General features: G+C 34.2%; 1 pseudogene; it reads right to left on the bottom strand.

The window, feature by feature from the left end:
* Window positions 1–6,651: 6,651 nt before the first annotated feature.
* Window positions 6,652–8,223, bottom strand: LOC120133325 (annotated as a pseudogene).
* Window positions 8,224–9,574: the final 1,351 nt, after the last annotated feature.

Raw genomic sequence — 9,574 nt, 5'->3', positions numbered from 1 at the left:
GCTGAAGAGGCAAAAATGATAGTGGAAGAAGTACATGATGGGGTTTGTGGAGCACATGCAAATGGGCATATGATGTCAAGACAAATAATGAGATGCGGATATTTTTGGTCCTCGCTGGAAAGCGATTGCATCAACTATGCTAGGAGATGTCATAAATGTCAGATTTATGGAGACAAAATAAACATTCCACCCCATCCACTTCATGTAATGACGTCACCATGGCCTTTTTCTGCGTGGGGCATGGATGTTATCGGGCAAATCCATCCGAAGGCTTCGAATGGTCACCGTTTCATTCTCGTGGCAATTGATTATTTCACGAAATGGGTAGAGGCTGCGTCATACGCCAGTGTCACTCAATCCACTATTTGCAAGTTTCTGAAGAAAGAAATTATATGTCGGTATGGTCTACCTGAAAGGATTATCACCGATAACGCAACAAACTTGAACAACAAGATGATGAGTGCTGCTTGCGAACAGTTCAACATAAAACATCACAATTCCACTGCTTACAGACCAAAGATGAACGGAGCAGTAGAAGCAACAAACAAAAATATTAAGAAGATAGTGGAGAAAACAACTGAAACCTACAAAGACTGGCATGAGAAGTTGCCTTTTGCTTTGTTCGCTTATCGAACCTCGGTACGTACATCGACTGGGGCAACTCCATTTTCACTAGCCTATGGAATGGAAGCAGTGCTACCCATTGAAGTCGAGATTCCGTCTCTCAGGGTCTTGTCAGAAGTCAAACTAGATGATGCAGAGTGGGCACAATCCAGATATGATCAGCTTAATCTGATAGATGAAAAAAGACTGAAAGCCATTCATCATGGTCAAATCTATCAGAAACGAATGATCCGAGCACACGACAAAAAGGTGCGCCCGAGAATATTCCGTGAAGGGGATCTAGTGCTAAAAAGAATTTGGCCAGTCCAGAAAGATTTCTGAGGAAAATGGACGCCAAATTGGGAAGGACCTTATGTCGTGAAGAAGGCTTTCTCCGGAGGAGCCCTTATCCTGGCTGAAATGGACGGACCTGAGCTGCCACATCCCATTAACTCGGACGCCGTCAAGAAATACTTCGCTTAGGATGAAAACCCGAGAGGGCGTCCTAAGTTGAAAAAAAAAATGTTTAGGGTGAAAACCCGAAAGGGCACCCTAAATTGAAAAAAGAAAAAAGAGAAAAAAGAAGAGAAAATAGGGTGGGTTCAAGATGAAAACCCGCAAAGGGCGTCTTGCAACTAAGGATGGGTCCAAGTTGAAAACCCGGAAAGGGCGATTTGGATATCAACGGTGGAAACATCCCGGCACATGAATCTTCTACGAACTCAACAAATCAGAGAAATGTTGCACCCTCCCAAACGTTGTCGCATTTTCAAAGATCCTTTGGCAAAGGTTGCATTCAAAGTCACCAAACGGCTTTTCAACTCAGAAGTGCCCACGTTATCGAGATCTAAGACATTCATTTACACATCATTGTGTATTCGTTTTCTAGAATGTTTGCCATGTATTATTTGTTCTTCTCCTCCCTTATGAATAAAGACCATCTTTCCTCCAATTCCTTTTGAGCATCTTGAATTAGATTTAAACCTAATGGTTTATTTATTGTTATGAAAGATAATCGCATATTACTGTACAAAGATTCATTGAAAAGTACAGGTACCCAGAAGTCGATCAAGGCTCATACACATGCTTGAGATGGTTGAGGAGCATCTTCAAAAAAAAAAAATCATCAAACATTTGAAGAATTCAAGATCAGAGATCGGAACTTCAAGCTCAAGAGTCAACAACGACAGGCCACCGGAGATCGAGATTACTCTCCAGAGCCCAGAATAACATATGTTGCATATGCATTTTAGGCATACCTAAGAGCATGACATCCATAACATCACATATATGCATATCTTTGCAGGTTTTACCCAGAGCCAATTTCAACTTCACAACGAAGGATATTGGACTCCAGACAACGTAAGTTCAACTTCACGACGAAGGGACCGCTGGTTGTCAACGAACATTTCTCAATTTCAGAGCCAATTTCAACTTCACAACGAAGGATATTGGACTCCAGACAACGTAAGTTCAACTTCACGACGAAGGGACCGCTGGTTGTCAACGAACATTTCTCAATTTCAGAGCCAATTTCAACTTCACAACGAAGGATATTGGACTCCAGACAACGCAAGTTCAACTTCACGACGAAGGGACCGCTGGTTGTCAACGAACATTTCTCAATTTCAGAGCCAATTTCAACTTCACAACGAAGGATATTGGACTCCAGACAACGTAAGTTCAACTTCACGACGAAGGGACCGCTGGTTGTCAACGAACATTTCTCAATTCCAGAGCCAATTTCAACTTCACAACGAAGGATATTGGACTCCAGACAACGTAAGTTCAACTTCACGACGAAGGGACCGCTGGTTGTCAACGAACATTTCTCAATTTCAGAGCCAATTTCAACTTCACAACGAAGGATATTGGACTCCAGACAACGTAAGTTCAACTTCACGACGAAGGGACCGCTGGTTGTCAACAAACATTTCTCAATTTCAGAGCCAATTTTAACTTCACAACGAAGGATATTGGACTCCAGACAACGCAAGTTCAACTTCACGACGAAGGGACCGCTGGTTGTCAACGAATATTTCTCAATTTCAGAGCCAATTTCAACTTCACAACGAAGGGTATTGGACTCGAAACAACATAATTTGGCTCGAGAGTAGATTTCAACTCCACAACGGAGGATATCTAACTCAAAGCCAAACTTCACGACGAATGACTCATACTCAGAATCTTCCAGTTTTGACTCAACCTCACGACAAGGGAATCATTTCATGATCGAATTTTAACTCTATGACAAAGAATAGTTGATGTGACCGAAATTTGTGTCTTTTAATCTTTGCTCTATTTTTGTTACACGATAATGAGCAAAGAGGGGCAGCTGAAGACACTGAATTTCGACATATTTTTATTTATAGTATATATATATATATATATATATATATATATATATATATATATATATATATATATATATATATTAATTTGGCTTTTATTTCACTTTTACAGGTCACCCAACCCGTTACAAGGTCAAACAGTGGCCCAAGTTACAAAACCCAGCAAGTGGTCCAGCACCAGGCCCAAACCCACGTCAAACCCGTGTAGACTTAGGGTTTCCAGAAACCCTAAGCGCCGCATGCCCTCCCTCGATCTCACCCAGCGCCGTTTTGCTCAAGGATACCACGACCAAATTCCTTGATCAACAGCCCCCACGAGTCTTCGCCATACACGCCTCTATCCCATGCTTCTCGGCAACAGACCAACATCGTGGATGTTTAGGACACCAAAATAGCAAATAACAAGTGTTTTAGTCCAAACAAACCTCTGAATTCGGAACTAGAGATAGCATTATTATGTGTATAAATACCCATGTAATCAACGATATCAGGGGGGTTTTTTGATATAAAATACAAGAAGAAGATTACTAGCAATTTTTTTTTAGCAAAAACAGAGCTTTTCTTTTGCAAATTTTCGAGAGAACAATAGGTAAAGTTCTTACCTTTTGGTAGTTATTTTGCATGCTCGCCCGTTTGCTTCTCTTTTCCTTTTTCTTATATACTCAAAATACGTTAAAAACGCCGATGAACAGGGGGGGATTTCGAAGTTCTCGAACCCAGATTCACACCCTGAGGCTTTGTTTTTGAGAAAACTGTTTAGATTTTCAAAACGAGGGCACCGAGAGCTTTAAAAAAATAAAAACTTTTTTTGATTTTGTTACCGATGACGGCGGCCGGCGCCGATCAACGGCGGCCGGCGAGGTGGCGCGGTGCCGGAGTCTGGGTTCACATGAACCCCACGACGGCGTGTTCATCTTTCTGGATGAACATTTGAAAGAAAACATTGAGAGAAGGAGAGGCTCTCTCGATGGGAAGAAGAGAAAATGAAACTAAAAACTTTTGATCCATGCTTATATCAGATCCGTGTTTTTGATAATAAATTAGGGTAAACTACTCTTTCGGTCCCTCCTTCCTTAAAGGCTCGTTATTTTGGTCCCAAATCCGATTTTAAATTCCGATTTACTTTCAAATTGGCCACTTGATTTGCTTTTCTTTTCATCCCAATCCTTATTATATATATACATACTAAAATATTTATCTTTTTTTTTGGTGTTTTATTTATTTATGTTATATTATACCATTTTTCATTATTTCTTATATATACACGTAGATATATTATCGTTCGTACTTTTTTTTTTCATTTCATTTTGTATCTTTCTTTTTGTTTTTTTATACTAATATATTGTTTAAACGTTATTATATATATATATGTTTTGTATTTTATCTTATTATTTCCTTACTTTTGTATTACTATAATTATTTAATTTTTCTATTATTATTATATTTTTTCTCTCTCATATTTAGCTATATATATATGGAATTAAATATTATATGTTTTTTTTTATTAATTTTACCTTATACGCTACTATTTTACACTTTTTATATACATATGTACGTTTTATTTAATTCTTATCACTTTACATTTGTATACTATTTTATTTCACCTTTATTATGTTTTATTTATTTATTTATTCCTTTCTTTTTCCGTTTTATTGGGTCTTATTTTCTTATTTCTTTATTCTTTCTTTTTTTATCTTATCACATGTTGTCATACTTGTCTTCATTTTTATTTCCTTCATGTTCTATATCTCCATGACGATTATGTTACTTTTGGTGTATCATCTATTGTTATTTTTGTTCTTTGTTTCGTTTTCTTTATCTTTCAATTTTAATTCATTTTCATCACCTTTTCTAATATACGTTCGGCTCCTAAAAGGTTCACTTTCAAGTCAATCAATTGTAAGTAATCGGATCGATATTTTACCTTCCAATTTAAAATTACGATTTTCTTAATTAAAGACAACTGGAAATTACACAGTACCGAAAGGGCAGTTCAAGGGTGCTAACCCTTCCTTGACTGTAACCGACTCCCGAATCCGACACATCTTTGGTAAGACGCAGATCAGGTAAGAAATAAGGTACCCGGTCAACCCATTTATTTTTAAATAAATGATCGGTGGCGACTCCAATCCACTTTTTCCTAAGTCGAAGCCCAATTCCGTGGCCCAACCGAAAGACGGTTACGACAGTTACTAACAAGGGTTGATTCAAGTGGTAAGTAGCTTAATATCGACTAAGTAAAGTCCTGAATTCTAGTCTTTGTGTATGTGAAAAATCTCTAATGAGAGACTCGCTCAACTAAACTAGGTGTGCGACACAAGAATATTAAAATTAAAATTATATAATATTATCATTGAATAATAATTTAAGTGGAACAACTCAAAATGTAAAAATTGTTTCGGATCAAATTGATAATTTTTAGACAAACTATTTTATCTACGTGGCTATTCGTGATAAGTTGTTGAGAGAGACAAGTCGTTGATCCTAAGTTTTGTTAGGTCTTTGCTTTTGGACCCTACCAATCACATGATATAACTATACTTTTATACTTTAACAAATTTATTTTTAAATATCTTTTATTTACTTGTAATATACACATGAATTAATTAAGATTAAATATTAAATCAAATAAAATTTTAAGTTTAAAATATTAGAAATCTATTAAATATTTAATTTTGAAAATTAAAAGAGAAAAAATATAATTTAATTTTAAATTGGTAAAGATTTAAAATAATATTAGACTAAAAATTTTAAGATGAAGAAAATTCCTTCCACTTTATATACCTCTATCGATATTTGGATACGCAGACATAATTAAGTTCTTCGAGTCCTCAAATTAACTAGAATGTAAATCTTAAAAGTAGTTGTATTAATTTAAATAAGGTTAAGACAAACAGTTAATGAATTTCGAAATTAAAACTAAACATGTAAATATGGGCAAATCTTATTAAATGAAACTAGTGTTGTATTAATGCAATATTTGGAAACACCCACTGCATTAATTTAAAAAGCTGGTGTATGATTCAGTATCATAAAATTATACTTTAACATAACAAGATGTATTTGATTCAGGAGTTAAAAAATATGTGTGTGCGTGCATGAACCAACATACTTTAGTGGTTAAATAAAATGTTGTTATTTTTAAAAGTTACGGGTTCAAGCACTAGCGACTATAATAGTGAGTCAAGTCGAGTTTTTTATATAACGTGCAATAAATATGTATCTCTTCATATTTTTTTCCATACGTGATATACATATATCATACGGAGTCGAGGAACTCGACTCAAACTTGAAAATCAATCCATTAATTACTAAAAATTTTGAGTTATTCGAATTGTATTTTATAACTTAAATTGAACTTGATTTTTTTAGTCTAGTTTATGAATTACAACTCGAAGTCAAGTCAACAATTTCTTACAACAAAGGATAGAATTCTCCATCATGCATCCATTAGAGTGAGCGTTCGATCGAGTCGAGTATTTTTTTTTGAAATATAGTAGAAACTCTTTAAATTAATACTCAGTAAATTAATAAACTCTCTAAAATAATAAATTTGTCCGGTCCCGACTTGGGCCAATGTAAAAAATTGAAAACTCGATAAAATAATAAGATAATAATTTTTCGTGAGATCCCTTTATAATTTTCGGTCCCAATAAAATCATAAATTAATAATTCATAGAAACTGAAAAAAAAAATATTACACTCTATTGAAATATGATTCAATAGTTGTATGTTTTCCTTTAAAGTTCAAGTCTATTTGGAGCTCATCTCTAACTTTTCTTATTGCATCCAATAGCTCAGGTGTTGTATTTTTGTATTGTATCATAAAGTTGTGAAGAGTGTTCGACGCCATAAGTGCTTCCTTTCGCGTAACAGACTCCAAAGACATCGTATCATCTTCGTCGTCATCCTCTGCATTGTTCTCAATGATAGTACCCACAATATCTTCTAAACTCTGAACCTCTGAACATGCTTCATTTTCACCTGGGTAGTTCATTAGATTGTCGATATCCATCTTATTGCGATAGCCACATTGATTGATCATAGTCTCGAGGTCTTGAGTTTCTTCATCAAAAGTGGATTCATCCAAATTTCTTGCAACGTCACTAGCTGAACGAATTTTACAGTGTCGGAAGCAATTCGCTATTGTTTCTTTTCGAACATCTATCGTCCAAGTTGGGATTGTCAAATTGATAGCATCAAGGACATTTATCTTCCATGGATCAGATTGTCCCACCTCATAACCTTCCAATATTTTGCGGTAAAATCTTCTACGGTAATGCAATTTGAAAGCTCTTATTATCCTAGCATCGCAAGATTGAATCTTTGATGTCATGTTGGATGGCAAGAAGAACAACTCAACGTTTCTTAGCCCTTTAATATTTCTTGGATGTGCTGGACAATTATCCACCACAAGTAGAACTCTTCTACCATGCATCATTTGGTCAAATGAACGAACATATTCATCAAAAAGCACACTAGTCATCCATGCTTTTTTGTTAGCTCGAAACTGACAATCCAAGCTATTCATGTTGACATTCTTGAAGCAACGAGGCTTTGCATATTTCCCAATAATCCATAGATGGATTTTTGCATAGCCATCTTCATTGCAACAAATAACTACCGTCAGCCTTTCTTTATCTTGTTTTCTTCCTTCAAGTTGTTTTGTTGCCAGTGAATGATCAGCTTGTAGCCTATAAAACAACCCAGTTTCATCCATATTGAAAACATCTTTCATAGGGAACTGATCAATTTTCTCCCGAATCGATACCAATTTCTGCTCCATGTCTTGTACATCAACAGACCCACTCTCGCCAAAACGACGAAATGACTTTATGCCATGTCCGTGCTTGAATTTCCCAAGCCATCCTATAGAGAAGTTAAAATCTGAATCATCATGAGGGTACACGAGTTTCATTGTATCTCTTGCCTTCTGCAAAATTAATTCTCCTGTGATATTCACAAGTTCTTGATGCTGGAGAAACCACTCATAAACAACCTTCTCTATGTCAGGATATTTTGTTGGTTTGTGTCTTTTGATCTATGCTCTTCCCTTTTCTATTTCAGCAGAGAGATAGTCATCTGACCGCTTAAGTGTGTTTGATATTGTTCCTTGACTAACTTTCAACTGAAATTTTCCCTCAAGCCATCTCTGCAAGTCTTTTTATGTGCTTGCAGGATTATCTCTCTTGTACTCACACAACTCCTTACGTATTTGATCTGACATAGTTGATTTTGCAACACCTTTTAGATGAGAAGCCATCTTGTGAGATATGGTTTGAATACTCTAACACATTCATGTAATTTATATATGCCAAACTTGCTTAAGAATACATTGAACACATTTGTTCCTCTTGTTTACATTTACTGTACTTCAAAAGTCATTATTGTTTTCCAATGCATATGAACACAGTAGTTACTAATTTACGTTGAGTGTTCGCTGTAACGTAATTCTAAGAGGCATAGACTAATTTGTCTTTTTGTTTGGTATGTACAGTATAATTACTTAAAAACTCTTTAAATTAATAATTATTAATTTATCGATAAATTAATAACTCTCTAAATTAATAAATTTCTCCGGTCCTGACATTATTAATTTATAGAGTTTTAACTGTATTTGAGTTGACGAATCTTATTTTATAACTCAAACTTGACTAAAAAAAATTCGAGTTAAGTCGAGTTTATAAATTTCAAATCGAGTTTTTGAGTTTATGTTTAAATTTAATTGTAAATATTTATAAATTATAATATTATGATACTATCTGATTCCAATTTAAATATTTTTTATAATCATATGCAATACATATATATTTCTTCATAGTTTTTCATATGTGATATACATATATCATATAGAGTCGAATAACTCGACTCAAATTTGAAAATCAATCAACTAATTACTAAAAAAATTAATTTATTTGAGTTACTATTCAAGTTATTCAAATTGTATTTTATAACTCGATTTGAACTTGAATTTTTTTTAGTCAAGTTGAGTTTATGAAATTACAATTTGAAGTCAAGTTGAGTTGAGTTTTTTTCGAGTTGAGTCGATCAAGTTTTTATCACCCCCTAACTTTCACTAAAATATATAGATTAAAGAATGAATGAGTAAATAAACGATTGAATAAATATATATGATCGAGAATTCAATTACATAATGTAATTTCTTTTTAGTTTTATATAAATTTATGACAGTTAGATGAGTGGAAATATACGATTGAAATTAACAGTAGGAAATAAGAAGATATTCACTAGAAAAAAAATAATGAGTTATTATTGGGCATCTATTTCAACTCATCTAACGATCTTAAATCTATGTAAAATTAAAAAAAAATTACAATGTGCAAGTAAATCCGAACTCTTGATTAATATGATGCCTAAACTGATATAAATAAATGGACTAGTTTAAATTACGTATTTACTTACTCAACTATCATTTTGATTTTATTTTGGTCACCAACTACTTTTTTTCAAAGTCATTACTCATTACTAACGTTACATTTTAGTTTTTTTGTCATCTGTGCTGATGTGATATTTTTATTTTTTCCAATGATGATATGACATTATCTTATGATGATACGTCAGCATCACCATTATTTTTTTAACTGTAAATGACTAAAACG

The sequence above is a fragment of the Hibiscus syriacus genome, unplaced genomic scaffold, assembly GCF_006381635.1.
Source record: "Hibiscus syriacus cultivar Baekdansim isolate YM2019G1 unplaced genomic scaffold, ASM638163v2 tig00110578_pilon, whole genome shotgun sequence".
NCBI classification, from domain to species: Eukaryota; Viridiplantae; Streptophyta; class Magnoliopsida; order Malvales; family Malvaceae; genus Hibiscus; species Hibiscus syriacus.
The sequence above is the reverse complement of the archived record's forward strand: the minus strand, read 5'-3'. Positions and strand labels throughout refer to the sequence as shown.